Source organism: Nelumbo nucifera, chromosome 6 (assembly GCF_055504915.1).
Source record: "Nelumbo nucifera cultivar China Antique chromosome 6, China Antique-T2T, whole genome shotgun sequence".
NCBI lineage: Eukaryota > Viridiplantae > Streptophyta > Magnoliopsida > Proteales > Nelumbonaceae > Nelumbo > Nelumbo nucifera.
In genome coordinates, this window is record NC_142654.1 from 41054779 (window position 1) to 41073669 (window position 18891).

The window sequence follows — 18891 nt, forward strand, 5'->3', positions numbered from 1 at the left end:
GCATGGGCACCAACATGTCACACAACCTATTAAAATTGATGGAGACACATTAGGTCGTGAAGAACTAAATTGGATAAGTTTGGAGAGTAAAAGAAGAACTAGAGAACATAGAATTCTTACAGTTCTAAACATCATTGAAGCAGTCGCAGGGATTAGTGGGCCAATCAATTGGGGTCTGAGCTTGAACTAGAACGACAAATAGGGGATTATTTTGGTGGGGATCCATTTTGAAATAGTCATGCCGAGAAATCATCGCCCCTTTACTGACTCCCTACATTTAGTGTGAAATAGGGAAGACAAGGACAAAAATGGGAGAAGATATCCTCCATTGGTGACCTCTCTCTGCAACTCTACAACTTAGATGAGAACCGGGGAACCTCCTGAATCCTGAAGATAGTCTACTCACTCCTGAATATTCCCGATTCCTCATGTGAATTGGTTTCATGATCTAGAGAAAGAGAATACCAAGCAAAGAACCTTCCCTTGGTTCTGAGCAGAGGAGTAAATGATTCCATTTGACTTTAGCCATTCAAGGTTTATGTCTCCTGAGTCATTTTAATGGCGGTCCCAAAATGTGTTGCATTCATTTATTGTGGAGATCATTGCCAACCTCATCAGTGCTAGTGGTTTAGTTTTTGGCCACCCAGCTATTTGTAAGAATGTTTGATTAGGCTTACTTGCCTTCCCTGCAAGGCTCTTGGTGCGGTTTAAGAGTTAAGTGTTTTCCATTCTATCCCATTATAAGAAACAAACTAAAGGCTTTACAGTAAATATTTTACTTTATTAAACTCTTATCCCCATCTCTTCCTCCGTTCTTCAAAGGTAGGTAGGTTTATTGGAGCCAATAATTGCAATTTTGGTTTTCTCATGTGTGAAGTGATGAACAGATAGGGAGAGAAAATTACATTTCTTTCTCTCTCTGAGAATGGAGGCTTCAACTAGGTCTGTGAGAACGAAGGCATAAATAGAAATGGAGGCAAAGAGGGAGATGGAAACAAAGACGGGGACAGAAATAGATAAGGAGATGGAGATGGAGCAGCGATTTGCTTCCTATCTTCCTAAAAGCTTTCATCAGTTAGGTTTTATTTTGAAAATTTGAGGAATAGTGGAGGGCAAATTCAATGTTTCATTTTTTCTGTTAGCACTTAACAATGATGTCAATTGTGTACTTTAAGACAATATATAAACAGTACGGGTAGAGTTTATTAATTAGCTAAATAGTAAGGGTAGCTTAAGAAATTTGCCCTTTAAAATAAGGGCAAATTTCTTAAAGTACCTCTATGCTTTAGGAAATTGACTAACTCATCCTTATTGTTTACATATTTATTAGTGGGACCAATGTGATGCACGGGTTTTGTTAATCAAGAATGAAACAATCAAGACTTATAAACAAATTAGAAGAATAAAAAATGGTCCAATCAATTTGACAAAAAAACAAACATAAATTATAATAAGAATGGCTAAAACAAAGTCAATTGCATAGTTTATGGAAATAATCATAAACAATATAATTCATGGAAAAGAAAGTTAATGTAATTCATCAGTGTTCACATGAAAGATAAAGGGCCCATTTGGCAAGTCTTTTCGTGTGGTCTTCCATCTATTTAGAAGCTCGTAAGACCGAAAAACAGTTTATTCCCGTTTGGTTCGTGCAAGATCTCACTACCAAAAGACATTGCACCGAAACAAGGGCTAGACATGTTTTTTCTAGTATGGTGTACCTTGTCTCATAGTCACATAATTTTTTATTTAGGTAGTAAATGGCTATTTCCTTTTTACTTGTTTCATCATGTTGCCCCAGTATACATCCAATGGAATCTTCCTATACAGACAAATACATAAGCAAGGGTTCCTCAGGCCTAGGGGGAGCTAATATTGGTGGGTTGGTCAAGTACTCCTTAATTTTGTCAAGTGCTTCTTGACAGTTTTCATTCCATTTCACCGGGGTATTCTTCCTTAGCAACCTAAAAATCGGCTCGCATATTGGTGTAAGTTACGCTATGAATCTACGGATATATTGCAATCTTCCCAAAAAACTTCTAACTTCCTTTTCTGTTTGGGGAGGAGGCATATGAACAATGGCTTCCTTAGCAGGGTCAATCTCAATCCCTTTTTTAGTAACGATAAAGCCCAATAACTTTCCTGATGATGCCCCAAATATGCATTTCTAGGGATTTAACCTGAGGTGGAATTTCTTGAGTCTTTCAAAGAGCTTTCGGAGGTCCTTTAAATGATTCTCTGCCTTCTTGGTCTTAGCAATCATGCCATCCATGTATACCTCCAATTCTCTGTGAATCATGTCATGAAAGAGCACTGTCATTGCTCTCTAATAAGTTGCCCTAGCATTCTTAAGCCCAAACGACATGACCTTGTAGCAAAAGGTTCCCCATGGTGTTATGAAAGTCGTCTTTTCTTTGTCCTCTTCTTCCATTTTGATCTGGTTATACCCTGAAAATCCATCCATGAAAGAGAACATTTCATGTCCTGACGTGTCATCAACAAGAATGCCAATGTTTGGCAAGGGAAAATCATCCTTGAGACTATCTCTGTTTAAATCCCGAAAATCCACACACATCCTAACCTTTCCATCCTTTTTAGGCACTGGCACAATGTTGGCTAACCATTCAGGGTAGGTTGCTGGTGTGTCCAGAAGTGCGTTGTTAAACACTCCGAAATACCAGTTTAAACATTTATAAAATTTTTTCGATTCTCAAACAAATACAAACACAGTAAATGGGTGAGAACGGGTCGTATCCACAGAGAAGCAAGGGAAAAACCGTTACATACTTGGATCTGAGAAAGAGAATACAATTAGGAATTGTAGAAAATAATAAAATAAAATTTATTAATGCTAAAATTAAAAATTCAGAATTAAACAAGACAATAACTAAAATTCAGAAATTAACAAAAGAAATAAATAAAAACGATTCAGAATCTGGATCCGGTGGCGGTAGTTGCAGATCGGCCAGACAGTTTGTAGAAACCCCTCCTCACAAGAATTGAGCGTCCGTCCTTTCTACAACCCTCGAACCCCTCGAGAAACCTTAGACATGAACCGAACGAATTCAGATCTGCAAAATAGAGAAACAAACAAGAATTAAATCTAAAAGATTGCAGAAATAAAAATAACAGAAAATAAAATAAAGAAAATAAAAGAGTGGTTTATCATGTCCAGTGGCTGTAGTTGCAGATTTGTTGAACAGCTTGCAGGAATCCCTCCCGATAAGAACTGGGCGTCCTCCCCTTCTACAACCCCCTTCTATAGAGCCCCTGTGACCCTTTTTATAGAGAAGGGTGGACACAACTAGAAATAAGGAGAAAGATGGGGGCGACAGCTGGGTTTTAGCAAAGTTAGGGATGCCCTAGGGTTTCTAATGGATGGCTGAGATGGTTTTGGGGTAATCCTATGGCTGAAAATAAAAGGAGAGGGTGCCCAATCTTATGTAGGGTTGAGATTTGGGTGCCCAGAAATGGAGGGTGTAGATTAGAACATCTAAGGTTGAAGGGTTAGGATTAAAAGAATAGGTGGTGCCTTAGATTGAATGGTTGGGATATAAGATAGAGGGAGTGGCTGAGATTTCATGGTAGGGGAGCTGAATGGTGAGGATTAGCAGAATAGGTGGCGCCCTAGGGTTTAAAAGCTATAAAGGATAGCCCTAAAATGAGTGATTGAGATTAGAAGAGGTGGAGGGTGGAGATTAAACACCTAGGGGCGGCTAGGGTTTGCTAAGAGTGAAAATATTAGGTTAAAAAGGCTCCCTAGGATTTGCTAAGGAGAGGGGAGCATGGTAATACAATAGGATGGGCGCCAACTGGGTTTAGCAGATAGGAGGCACCCTCCTGTCCTCAGTTCTTTACAAAAATACCCCATCTCTCAACTGGTCTTCACACCAGCTTCCCAAAAATTACACTTCAGCCTAGAAAACTTCACAGTTTTCTACATAATTTGCACAGAGACCCTCAGAGGTCACATAATTGATTTTAACTAGGAAAATGGTACACTTTGACTTTTTTTAAGGCCGAAAATACCCCTGAATTGATGCCCTTAAAGCATCAAAATGTAGGGTTATCAGTTGCCACTTCTAGAAATCCTACTTCAAACTACTTCTTAACCTCTTCTTGAATCTTTAGAGACCACTTGGGATGGAGCTTCTTGAGCTTTTGCTTTATTGGCTTTGCATTGGGATATATGGGAATCTTATGTACCACCAAGTCAGTGTCCAATCCTGGCATGTCTTTGTCGAACCATGCAAACACATCCTTAAATTCTTTCAACAATTCTATTATGTCAAGTTTCTGCTTTGGGATTAAATGGCTCCCAATTTTTACCAACTTTGGGTCATCATCAGTTCCAAGATTAACTTCCTTTGAGTCAACTTCTGGTCTTTTTTCCTCTTTTTGTTCAATCTGGTCAAGGATACTTTGAGGGATCTCCTCCTCAGGAGGTTCCTCCTCTATTCCCATGAGAGCAAAGTCTAACTCAAGGTCGAAGTCATAGGCTGGTGAGATGGGTTCGGGTTCTTGTAAGATGAAAAGGAGGAATAAACATGGGAATTGGAATTGAACCAAAAGAAGATTTTTCAAAAAAAGTGGTCGAGCCCAAGCTGTGAATTAGGGTTTCCTACGTACCCTTTTGAGGGGGATCAAGCCATTTGTAGTTCAGCAAAAGGATTTTCATTTCATTTGGATCAATGGAGTACAAAAACTGCTTTTGGGATTGAGGCATAGGGTAGAAAGCAATGACCCCCTGGTCTGAGAACTATAGCTTAACAAACCTCAAGAGAAAGGGCCTTTAGGCCCAAGGTAGTTGGAGAAGACATCCAGTTACAAATAGGTTCTTGCAAAGGGACAATTAACTGGGAAGGGTCTTCCATGGATTCGCCTCCTATCACACATACATCCCCATCCAAGGATTCCCAAATGGCATGCTCCTGGAATCTTCTAGATCTTAATAGGGCTCCACATTCTAGGTCAATTCAATCTTCTTGTGCCACCACAAGCTCAGTGTAATAATTCCATTGGACCTTGGATGAATTTTCTCCGTAGACTTCCGAGTAGGGAATGACAAAGGGTTTTTGCGGGAGGTTGTCATTGGATACAGTAGAAGGGGTGAAAGGGTTATTGGTAGATTGTGTAGAAGGGACTAGGATGCAGAAGGGAGGTCTAATAGTGCAAAATGGTGTCAAAAGGTGGTTGAATGCATGGCACTAGTACTGTAGGTAGGGTCCCTATAGGAACAATCAACACTGTGGGGTCCATGAACTGCTTATCTTCTTCGATGCAATGAATGCTATTGCTTGGTCCTACTCCGTGTGGGGGCATGGGATTTTTGGTGATCCCCTTTGGTTGCTGCTTTGATTGCTCTGCTTGAAAGGTGATGTGTCCATTGTCGATCAACCTCTAAACCTTAAAGTTGAGTTGCCAACGCCTATCGGTCACGTGCCCTGGGCCTTGGTGGTAGGCGCAGTGGGCATTCTCATCGTACCCTCTTGGCTTAGGTTCTGGCGGTGACTTCCATGTCAACAAACTCAAGTACCCTTCTTTTACCTATGCAGGCAATAACTGAGAGTGGGGGTATGACAGGGGGTAAACTCTATCCTTTTTTCTTTCTGGATAAGGGTTTGGTCTGTTACTATCGAAAGCTACAGGGGATAGGGTGGCTAGTATGGTCGTGGAGTTGGCATTGGACGAAATGGTTGGGGTGTGATAGGCGCTGGTGGTGATGGTGTAGGTAAGAAAAATGGTGGTCGGGGATTACTAGAGTAAGTGGCTGCCACAAAATTAGGCCGAACTTGCTTGTGAGGGGATGGGGAAATAGCATGTACTTCACTTTCTAACTTCTTCTTGATGGGGGGTTTTCTGACAATGGTTTGGGATGGGCCAACTCCCCTAATTGAGGGATTGATTCTTCCTTGCCTTACGACCTCCTCAATCCTGGTGGCCCCCCTGACAACCTCATTAAAATCCTTAAGAGGCTGGGCAATCAACATTGAATAATATGGTTCGCCTAGTGTTTTTATGAACATCCTTACCATTTCCTCCTTAGGCATTGGATACCTCAGTTTTGATGCCATTTCCCTCCATTAATATGCATGCTCAAGAAAATTTTCTCCTTCCTTTTTTGATAAGGCTTTTAAGTCGGCTCGATCAGGAACTAGTTCCATGTTAAAGGAGTAATGATCCAAAAAAGCTTCAGAAACTTTCTTCCAGGACTTCTTCTTTGCAGGGTCCAACATGGCGAACCAGGTTCATGCATCTCCTGTCAAACTCTTTTGGAACACCTGGATAAGGAGCCTCTCATCTGATCCGTATTGGAACATATCTCCACAGAAGATCTTAAGGCGGGTTCGTAGGCATCCTTTTCCATCATACTTTTCTAGTTCAGGCAATTTAAACTTCTCCGGGAGTACTGCATCAGGGCATAAGCACAATTCTTTAAAGTCCGTAGTTCCCAGGTTATGAACCCCTTTTAGCTTATGGATTTCTTCCTTCATTTTCTCCATTTCCTCCATAGGATCGCTCGCAATTGAGGCTAGCTTGTTTGGGAGGATAGACTGGGAGACTCAAGGGTCTTCTTCTTCAAATTCATCAACTTGGTTGACTATTGGAGCTGTAGGTTGCTTGGTGAAGATGGTAGGTTGTGGCCTTAGGGTTGGCGATGTGGTACTTGCGGTGAATACGAATGGGTAGGAATCCCAAGTTGTGGGGACGACAAAAGTTTGAACTTGGGCGGTGTCTTGGGGGTTGGTAGAATTTCTTTCTGAGAGTGAATCCACCCGAGCAGACATTTCTGAAAGCCTTTCTTGAAGACAGAGAAATTCGCTATATGAAACAGTAGTGGGTGTAGCGGTCTCCACATTAGTCGTGTCTTGTTGCCCTGAGCCCTCCGAGGTCGTACCTTCGGTTGCCATGGTGCGGGCGAAGGAACGGGTCACAATTCTATTGGTCCTCGTGTTGGCTTGCAGTAGGCAAAAAATTATTCACTGGTTGCAAGAGAGAAGATAAAGAAATTGATTTTCAACATTTAATGGGATTGATTTGACTCTTTTTTTATTCTTTATTTTTTATTTTCTTTCCTTTTTGATTTTTGATTTTGATGATTTTTTTTTAATTTTGATTTTTATTCTATTTTATGGGTTGATTTGATGAACTTTGTAAACTTAATTTTGGTTTTTTTTATGCTTTGATTTTTGATATTCGATGAATTGGCTTGAAGAATTTGGTAAGTTTGATTTCAATTTTTGATGATTTGATTGGATGAGTTCATTTGACAACTTAACTTTGATTTTAATCTTTTCTATTTGATAAATTGATTTGATGCTTTGATTTTGATCTTTGTTATTTAGTGAGTTAATTTGCCAAATTCCGATGCTTTGATTATGATCTTTGTTATTTGATGAGTTAATTTGCTAAATTTGATATATGATGAGTTGATTCGATGAATTTGACGTTTTTTTTAATAATGGCCCAAAACAAAAGATAGCTCCTTCATTAATGTTCATTACATCCAATTTTTCCAAAAAGAAAAGGAGATACAACAATCTTGATCAGCTGGAAGGAATGTCAATGCCATAGTAAGTCAAAGTGCCTTCGAGTATCACCATTCGATTTGCCACTTGCATTGTGTATGCTTCCATGCGGTTGACTAACTCTTCATATCTAATGTTGGCACTAGTCGCCTCATTCCTAGCTTGATGGAGCTAGCGGCGAGTTTCCTTGGTTTCGACTTCCAACCTTTGCTTCTCTTGAAGTGCCTCTGATAATTTCTCCATTATTTCAAAATGACTTGCTTGGGATTCACTCAACTTTTTCCTTTGACTTTCCAATCTCTCTTTTAATTCCATCATTTCCTTTCTTAAATTTGACTCTTCTATTTCCATTTTCCGCTTTTTCTTAATGTGCTCTCTTATCTGCCTTCTTATAGAATCATTGTGCCTCCCGATCCTTACTTCTTGCTCCTCAGTTATCCCGTTTTTCTCATGAAGCTCTAGTACTGCCTTCAAGTATGGATCATCTAAAGGGTGCTTGAGAGATTCCTTTGATATGGTACCTTTGGATGGAGGCCTTACTAGGGTGGGGAGATCGGGCGATGGCGCTAGGGGTGACGAGAAGCCTTGATTGCACACCCAATCCCTGTATGTATGATCACACATCGGCTTGGAGGTTGGAAACATGGTAGATAATTCCCTTTTTATTTGAAGCCTAGTGTTCTTTGAACCTCCTTTCCATGTTCCCACAATACTTGATAAAATCAACCATGTCCCCTTTGATGTCATCGACAGCTAGAATGAACTGTAAGAAGCCTAGTTGCCTTAGGACACGTATTGGGACGTATGGTGCTGATCCATATCAGCCTGCTAGAACCATGCTCTATCTTCCTTCTGCGGCTAAGCAAGGTTGATTGCACCCTTCTTGGGTAGCCAACCCAATGTTCCAATTAACCTTTCCTTCCGCGACCTTTTGTAATAACGCAAAGTTTTGCTTCTCTATCAAGGCTTCTACTTGTGGAATAGTGCTCAATATTTCTTTTACCTTGTATGTGGGTTGAGATAAAAACTTTCCGGTGTGGATGACCAAACGTGGCAGATGTTGTATCAACCAGCTGCAAGATCTGGAGGGATCCATGGAACGGCCATGCTCTATGTGTCTACAACATGGTTAGACCCCTTAGAATTTCTGTGAAGATCATGGGAACCAAGGTGACTGATGATGCTTCTTTGATTTGATGCAGTATTGTGACTAGTCTTGTATGAATCCTTTTGCGGTCAAGTGGGAAGAGGAGATGTCCTACGATGGCCATAAACAAGGTATTTTTCTGTTCTTCCCTATTTTTCTCTGGCTTATCTGATTTGAAGACTTGGGTGCTGCGGTTTAGAAGAAACTGGGCTGTAATGGATTCTTCATCTGCCATCTGTAGTTGGGGTTTTTTGCATGCCAAGAATTGGCATAGGTCGGCTTTGTACCCCTGCTTGGCAACTAGGAGGGAATCTCATCTTCGATGGGCATTCGTAGGAGATAAACTACCTCTTCTAATGTCGGACACATCTCAATTTCTTCAAAAGAGAAGACCATTTTTTCTGGATCCCAACATTCAAAAGCAGCCTTAAGCATTGGCCATTCCAACTGCACTAGTGATAAGTTCATAACATTTTCCCAACGGGGTGCCCCTCCAATGGCTCTAATGTCATCTACTTTTGCGAGAATCTGGTCTTTAAGGGGTGTACAACATCCTAGATATTCGAAAAAGGTTTGATCCATTTTTTGTCAAAAACAAGGAAATGATTAGTAGGCCATTATTTATCACCCTTAGTTTTTAACTAGAAGAACATAAACACCAATGAAGTATCGTTTAATACTGATTAAAGGAGGGTTAGTCCTTTAGTCATATTTGTACTTACTAGATACCTCTGGACAAGGGTTATGCAAAATATCTTTTGGTATTGGTCAAAGGGATGTTAGGCCCTTTACCATACACACACCTGCTAGACATCCTAGAATTCAAAAGCCACAAGGCAAAGCCAAAGTGCACCAACTGAAAGATGAAGTATCTTTTGATATTGGTCAAGAGAGGGTTAGACTCTTGCCATATGCATACCTACTAAATACTCTAGGAAATTAGGAAGGTCGAAATTGTCATTTGATGTTATTTCTCAAGAGTTGAACTCTTAGAGTTATGCATTTACTTAGCTTTGAAATGGGCATGGGATGAACAATAGTAGATGTCGAAATGCCCTTTTGATGCTACTTCTCGAGAGTTGAGCTCATGGAGTCATGCATCTACTTAGCCTTGAGATGGGCACATGATGAAACACATAAGAGGTCAAAATTGGCCTTTTGATGCTTCTTCCCAAGAGATAATCTCATAAGGGAATGCATCTACTTAGCCTTGAGAACAACAACCTTGAGTGGCAAGATAGGCTTTTTTTTTAAGTATTTCAAATGGGATAGATTTGGAGAACTTAATGGATTTTGATCTTGATTTCAGATTTGATTAAGTTTTTAAACTTTGATATTGGGTGTAGCATTGACACTTAAGGGGTATTTTGATGTTTTTTGTTTAGATTAAGCTTTTTCTTTTAAGGGATTTAAAGTTTATTTTGATCATACTTCCAAGGATGGTAACCACATAGTGCAACATTCTTTGTGTCCTAACCCTAATTATGCTAAGGTCCTATCCTACTTCCATCTAAGGCTCCTATGTATGGGTATTCTATATGCAATGCATGAAGTTGTTGGGGGAGTTCTAGACTTTAAGGTTCCAACAAGGTTGTTAGTCTTCAAACTTCCACCCATGGACAAATGGCTTCTTCGTTTGATGGCTAGTTTGAAGGTTTTGGTGGAGCCTTTAAGGACCAAAATCCAGGGGCACACACCTACTACCCTTCCTCTAATAGGTGAAATGGGATTCTAATTTTATTTACATGAGAGTATGTGTGACTATGAGTGTTCAAGCATGTAAGAAAATTGAATAAGAAAGCAATAAAACAAAAAAACAAGGGGAGAATGCAGCCACATGTTTAAGTTTTCAAGCAACCCTACAAGTTTTCAAGTGGCCACATTTAGGGATCTAGTAGAAGCTAGGTTTTCTCAATGCTTTTTAACTAAAACAAAGAGAAAGAAAGAAACAAGGAACAAATGCAATTTACTACTATCCAAAACTAAGCTAATCACAATCAGTTATAGAGAAATCAAAAACTATAAATTTTGAGAGATTACCAAAGGAAAAGAAGGGGAAGGAAAAAAAAACCCCAAAAAGAAACAAAAAAAATAAAGGGAAAAAACCTAAAAAAACAAAAAAAAGGAAAAAGCGTGCTACGACAGAGGGTGCGATGCGATAAACGGGCGCGAGAAGGGTAGATGGGTGCGATTTCGGTGCGATAAGCAGGAAGGAGGTGTGATGAGATTGAACTAAGTTGTGATGAGGTTGATTTGAGTTGCAATGAAGTTAGGCTGAGTTACGATTTTGGGCTTCTAGGTTGTGATGAGGGTGATCTGAGTTGCGATTTTGGGCTTCTGGGTTGCGATGAGGGTGATCTGAGTTGCGATGAAGTCTGGCTGAGTTGCGATTTTGGGCTTCTGGGTTACGATGAGGGTGATTTGAGTTGCGATGAAGTCAGGCTGAGTTGTGACTTCGGGCTTCTGAGTTGCGATGAGGGTGATCTAAGTTGTGATTTCGGGCTTTTGGGTTGCGATGAGGGTGATCTGCACTAGGAAGGTCTATTACGCCTAGCCTTCCTGAGGTGCGATTTTGAACTGCAAATCAGCAAGTCTTGAACTTACCAATGCAAAACAAAAAGAAATAAATCAAAACTGAATAACACCCAGTAAAGGTTTCGATTTCCCTAGTGAAGTCGCCAACTGTGAGCTCTAGAAAGCTCATGGCTGGCTCAAAGGAGTTTGAGTCGCCACTCATTTTTATAGAGGAAATGGGCCCTCATTTACGGGTTTGAAAAACAGTTTACTGGCCTTGATAGTGACTCTGTTCTCTGCCAAGGAAAGACACTGAACCAAAAGGCTTTGGGTTCAAAGGATTGGGAGAGGGAAGGTGTTAGGAACCCCTCTTTCCAAGCTGCTATAGTAGCCCACTACGGGAGTAATTTAGGCTCAAATTCTGGTAGAAATACGTACTAACGAGATTGTTCAAAGCTCCTGAAATCTGGCGAAAATGTTCTGAACTTCGCTTAGAATTGATTGGAGGTGATGTTATCAGGTCTTAGGTACTAGTTTCCCTAAGACCCTCGCCTCTCTACCTCTTTTTCTCAATCCAGAGGAAGCTGGGAATGCAAATTCCCCAAGATTTCAGAGCTTTAAGCAACCTAAAACTAAACTAAAAGCAAAGAGACGGTGGAATGAGAAGCTTACCTCTCGTGTACGACCCTGAAACAAGCTTTCCAATAGTTGAAGGGACTTCAAATGAAAACATGAACCAGGCAGAAGCTAGCCTGGGCATTTTTGGTGTTGAATCTAGAAAACAGAGGATGAGGCTTGAGCTTGGCTTCAAGGATTCCGGGATTTCAAGCAAGCTTGGTGTGTTACAAGAGTTGGAAAACTCTCTTCCCCTTCAAGCTCGAGCTGAGCCTCTCTTTATAGAGAAAATGGAGGGAGATGGGTCTGAAACTTATCCAGCTATAGTGTCTGTAGTGCAACAGAGTTTTTTCACCAAAATGGGCAAGGATTTTGAGAGAAAGGGGCTTGTAGTTGACCCTTCCTTCTTTGTGCAACAAATCTTCTCGATTTTGGGTGGTTTCTCATGGGTTTCATGTGTCCAATGAAGGATTGGGGTGTTCCAGACGTTGCAACCCTGTATTTGGGATTGATAGTGGCAAAAAACGTAAATTTGAAGAACTTTTAAATGCTATTTTGTCTTTTCTTGATTTTAAGTAGGGGCCTGTTTGGCATTTTGAGTTTTTTAAGCCTATTAGGCTCAAAATCATTGGTCTAGGTGTTTTAATGGAGTTAAGTAAGGATCTGACGTCAGTTCCCACCCACTTAAGATCCTAGGTTGGACCGCTGATGTGGCGGTTCAATTGGGTTCTTTTGGGTCTCTGAACACAGTGGTGAGGTCTTTTTCGACAAACACGGTTGGGAAGGTTGAGATCTGTGGCTGACAAGTTTGGATCAATATGATTTGCTGAAATAGAATCTTTATTTGATGAAGGGTTAAATAGGGAAATTTTGGAATGAAATTTGGTGGGTAGGCATTTTCAAACATCCCAAATCTGATGGAAGTGATGGATCTTTGATCAAAGGTGTAGATTGACTGATTTAGTTCAGATCATGGTCTTAGCTTATGGTTTTTCAATCAACGAGATGGTCCGTAATGGAATCATACTTTTTCAATAGTCAAATGGAGGTGTTTAGTCGTGGAATTTGACGTGATGGGGTTCTTTGGGTCATTGAACATGGTGGTGGGGTCTGATTGGAGTTTTGTGACCGGTGAGCTTTTGATCCATAAGATTCACCAAAATAGAATCTAGGCTTGATGTTAGGTCAAACGAGGGAATTTTGGGATAAAATTTGGTGGGTAGGTATGGATTGAGATTATGAGGCTATTGGAAGGGTTTAATCGTGTTAGGTGTGTATAGATCACGAGTTTTAGGTTTGAGGAGTGTCACAGTGTTATGTACGTTGAAATGAAATCTCTGATGAATCCAAGAATTTGGGGTTGAAATTTTGCGTGATTGGTTGTTTGAGGATTTTGTTTCACGTGATGGATTTTGATTGGGGATCAGGTATGGTGATGTGGCATAATCAAGACCATCAAAAGGGGATCAAGTAGATTTAACAGTGGATTTTTGGGCATTTGGGCTAAAATTTGGTTTCTTAGGGTTTAGACATGTTTTAAAGTGATTGGTGTGGTTCGATCGGGCATTCGGAATGTAGGAGATGGGTCAAAGAAGGGACCGAGAAAAAATTGGGTGCTAACAAGTACTAAACGACGTACACAATGCCAGTTGTGGAGATGTCACAGTTATACTATTTCGTCGACTACAGAGGTTTAGGGTATTACTAGCTTGTGATGAAGTGGGATTCTACCAAGGTACAAAGAGAATGCGATATATGCATCCCTCAGACGGATGACAGAGAATGTTTAGCAGTCTGTGAAGAAGACTGGAAGAGAATGTATATAGAATACCTATAGGAGCACACATTGCTCATTGACATGACATTGATAAGGAAGCTATTGTCTAAGGTCAAGCGATTCTACCTCCAAGACGGAGTACTATATAGGAAGTCGCACATAGGAAAACCTTTACGATGCCTAGCTGGCAATGAGATCGATGGAGTGTTGGAAGCAACCCATAGTTCCGAACTTGTAGCTCATCAAGGGCAACTGGTGCTACACAATCACATCCTACACCTAGGGTTCTACTGGCTGACCATGATGGAAGACATGCAGTGGGCATGTGCACAGATGTCACAAGTGCCAAATTCACAGTGAAAGAATACATAAGCCTGCCAACAACCTCCACCCAGTCATCACATCCAAGCCATTCCACACTTGGGGGTAGACCTAATAGGCAAAATACACCCACCTTCTAGAGGGTACTGTTTCATCATTGTAGCCATAGATTATTTCACTAAATAGGCAGAAGCCATACCCTTGCGACGGATCTATGTAGCTATAATAGCAAACTTTCTAAGACAAAACATAGTCCATAGATTCGGAGTACCGATGTGGATATTGATAGACAACGACCTATCCATAAAAGCCAAGAAGTCTGTGACCTGGTAGGGTTGTATGGTGCAAGATTAGGAACATCCACAACATATTACCCCTAGGGAAATGGTCAGGTAGAGGCCACAAACAAGACTCTACTAAGGATGTTGAGCAAAATAGTGGCCGATAATCAAAAGGATTTGGTAGATAAGCTGTCGGAAACCCTTTGGGCTTATCGCACATCTGTAAGAAAAAGTACACAGGCAACGCCCTACTCCTTAGTCTACGGTCAAGAAGCAGTGCTTCCAGTAGAGATAAGAGTTGTATCCGCTAGGATAGCCCTCACGATGGGTAAGAAGATTAGGCCAGAGGACTTAGATTCATTACTTGTAGATAGACTCGAGGTAATCGAAGAAGCTAGAGATGCAGCCTCGCAGAAACAGAGCATGTACAAATAAGCCCTAGCCAAAAACTTCAATAGACACCTGAGACCCAGAAATTTCAAAGAAGGGGATAAAGTACTAAAGACGGATCTCAATGTTCGGTAGGGAAAGCCTACGGAAAAGTTCGCACTAATATGGGAGGGGTCATACTTAATAAAAGAAGCCCATAGTTTGGGCTACTATGTATTAGGAACTATGGACACGGACGAAGAGGATGAAACCATAAATGGTTATTGGTTGAAACCTTACTTTGATTAGCTCTGTGTTTTTGTAATCACATGTTTTATGAATAAATCTGCGATGTTTTAAAGTACTCTTTAATAGTCACTCTTTTGATCTGCGATAAAATCTATTTCCCTCCATAAAGAATTCTGATTGTGATGAAGTTGTTTTACTTCTTTACCCTTCAATTATGATTACACGCATTTGTACATTGTGAAAATAGCAAACTGAATGGTACACTACAATTTGCTCCAATATATGCCACAGACTTGCTTAGATATATATGTTGTTATGATTCTACAATCTGTTCTACTATGCTCTCAAAGCCCCGGCAACCCCGGGCACTCTATACTGCATGCTCCAAGCGAAGGCCCTGGCAGCCCCAGGCGCAACTCAAAGCCCTGGCAACCCCGGGCACTCTATACCGCATGCTCCATGCGAAGGCCCTGGCAACCCCAGGCGCAACTCAAAGCCCTGACAACCCCAAGAACTCTATACCGCATGCTCCATGCGAAGGCCCTAGCAACCTCAGGTGCAGCTCAAAACCCTAGAAACCCAGGCACTCTATACCGCATGCTCCATGCGAATGCCCTGGCAACCCCAGGCACAGATAAAGCCCCAGCAACCCCAGGCACAGATGAAGCCCTGGCAACCCCATGCACAAATGAAGCCTTGGAACCCCAGGCACAGATAAAGCCCTAGCAATCCCAGGCACAGATAAAGTCCTGGCAACGCTAGGCACAGATAAAGCCCTAGTGACCCCCAGGCACAGATAAAGCCCTAGCAACCCCCAAGCACAGATAAAACCCCAACAATCCTAGACACAGATAAAGCCTTGGCGACCCCCAGGCACAGATAAAGCCCTGGCAACCCCCAGGCACTGATAAAACCCTGCAATCTCCGACAAAGGTCAAGCCCCAACACCTCAAACGTAGATAAAGACTTGCAAAACTAGGCGGGATACACCCTCATGTAATTATTGGAGGGCTTTGTTAGCAACATCGATGACTTCCCCAAATTCATGAACACAATGCGTGGTATGTCCGGAAGCGTGCCGTTAAACACTCTGGAGCACCAGTTTAAACATTTATAATTTTTACCGTTTCTCAAACAACTACTAACGTAGTAAATGGTGATAATGGGTCGTATCCATAAGGAAGTGAGGGAAAAATTATTACAAACCTTAATCCAGGGAAAAAAATGCAAAGGGAAATTGTAGAATCACAAAACTTTCATTAATTAAGTTGGAATTAAATAAAAATGGAGTTGGAACACTGCTGAAAATAAAATAAATAACAACAATAAATAAACAACAAAAATTAAAAAGAAGAAATCCGCAATTCGATTAGAGGTAGCAGTCTCCGAATCTCGCCGTTAACCCTCGAACTTCTCGAGCTAGGCCTTCCGTCTTACTTGGCCAAATTTCAGATCTGCAAAAAAGAAATAAAGTACAAATTAAATATAATAAAAATAAAATTTGCAGGAAGAAAAAATAAACTGGAAATTAAAGAACAGAAAGTAATTCTAAAACTAAAGAAAAAATGGTTGGGATTCAAATCCAAAGGTGGTAGTAGTGGTGTTGGCGAACTGCAAGTAGGAACCCCTCCTCTTGCCTGGGCATCCTCCTCTTCCTCTACTCTTGAACTTCTCAAGATCAGCCTTCCTTCTTACCTGGGTGAATTGACCAACCCCTTCTACAGGGCCCATGGGACGCTTTTTATAGAGAAGGGTGGACACAACTAGAAATAGAGTGAAAGATGGGGGGCAACAACTGGGATTTAGCAAATTTAGGGACGCCCTAGGGTTTCTAATGGATGGCTAATATGCTTTTGGGGTGACCCTATGGCTGAGAATGAAAGGAGAGGGCACCCAATATTATGTAGGGCTGGGATTTGGGCACCCTAAAATGGAGGGTGTAGATTAGAACATCTAGGGTTGAAGGGTTAAGATTAAAAGAATAGGTGGCACCCTAGATTGAATGGTTGGGATATAAGATGGAGGGAGTGACTGAGATTTAATGGTAGGGGAGCTGATTGGTGAGGATTAGCAGAATAGGTGGTGCCCTAGGGTTTAAAAGCTACAAATGAGAGCCCTAAAATGGATGGTGGAGATTAGGAGTGGATGGTGGAGATTTCACATTTGGGGCGGCTAGGGTTAGCTAAGGAGGAAAAGATTATGTTAAAAAGGCTCCCTAGGGTTTGCTAATGAGACTGGAGCATGGTAATACAGTAGGATGGGCGTCAACTGGGTTTAGTAGATAGGAGGCGCCCTCCTGTTCTCAGTTCTTTACAAAAACACCCCCTTTCTCAGCTAGTTTTCATAGTAGCTTCCCAAAAACTGCACTTCAATCATGAAAATTTCCTAGTTTTCTACATAATTTGCATAGAGACCCTCAGAGGTCACATAATTAATTTTAACTGGGAAAATGGTACATTTTGACAATTCTAAGGCCAAAAATACATCTGAATTGATGCCCTTAAAGCATCAAAATGCAGGGTTGTCACACCCCCCAACTTAACCATTGCTAGTCCCTTAGCAATCTAGCCTTAAAATTACATTGAGCATAGATCCTTCCCATCTCAAGGTCATCCCTAACAGAATTAATTGAGCATCCTGATACCAACATTCTCAAACTCTATATAGGTTGGTATTGGGCTTTAGGGGTTAAACTGTCTTGTTTTGGTTCAGCTCTATATAGGTTTGTATTGGCCATTGCTAGAAACGAACATCTTAAGATTATCGGGATATAGTTCAGCTCCTCGATTAGGGTCATGTCTAGGATAAAATCCAATGGGATGTGACAACCCTCTACCCTAATCATGACATCCTCAATAACACTTCAAGGAGTGTTGACTGACCAATCAGCGAGTTGCAGAATTATCGGGGTTGATTTTAACTCACCGGTCCTGAGCCTATCATAAATGGATGGAAGCAGAGTTATACTGGCCTTAAGATCCACTAGTGCCTGATCAAAGGTGATTCCAATGATGACACAACTTATGAGAAGAGCACTAAGGTCTTTCATATTCTGGGGGAGTTGATTTAGGAGAGTTTCATTAACATCTGTCGGGAGCATCATTTTTTGTGGGGCCGATTGTGGCTCCACCATTTGAGTACACAACTCTTTCAAGAACTTGGCATAGGCCAGGACATGTTGGATTGCATTGAGGAGAGGGATGTTAATATGGACTTCCTGACTCTCCTCGTTGTGAGTTTCTTTGTTTTTTAGCACTGGTCCGACTATGAGCGCAGTTGGAAAGGGAACTACGGGTTGGTTTACTATAGGCTCTTCTTCTAAAGTTTCCTTTCCTTCTTCTCCCCCAACTTAGGGTCTTCCTACTCCTTTTCTTCTTCTTCAATTTTCTTTTCTTCACACATGCCCTCTAAAATCCTCTCACTCCTTAAGGTTGTAATAGTCTAGGTATTTTCACACTGAGGGTTCTTAGGAGGTGGTTGAATCTTCTGTGGAGGAAAACCCGGTGGATGATTCCTAGGGTTCGCAACCGGTTGACTCTGTAGTTTCCCTACTCCTCTTCTCGCCTTGGCTTCGGTTAGCTGTCCTATTTGGCTCTCTAATCTATCAATGGACTACTGCATGAATTGGTCATCTACTGTATGTGCTTGAGGAGGTTGTGGGTAAGCCTGATTGGGTTGGGCCGATTGGATCCTAGGATGCATCTGCTGGAATTGACTTTGCATTTGTGGCCTCTGAAATTGGTGAACCATGGAGTTAGATAGGTGGTATTGCTATTGGGACTGTGTATAAGTTTGACATGGTTGAGCCGGTTGAGTTCCATACTCCTAGTGGGTCTAGGCTTCAGACCACTGAGAGTGCATATTTGGCCAGGGTTTTTTGGACTTGGGCCCTATAAATGAAGTTGGGTTGATTTTCCCACCCAGGGTTATATGGACTAGAGAATGGGTTAGCATTGGGTTGGAAACATCTATTGGCCGCATGTACTTGGTTTGGAATAACTAGTTAACATGGGCCTGCCGCAAGGCACTGACTAACATGATGGGTCGGGCTTGCACAGATGGATCATGGTGGACAGGATGACAAGATTG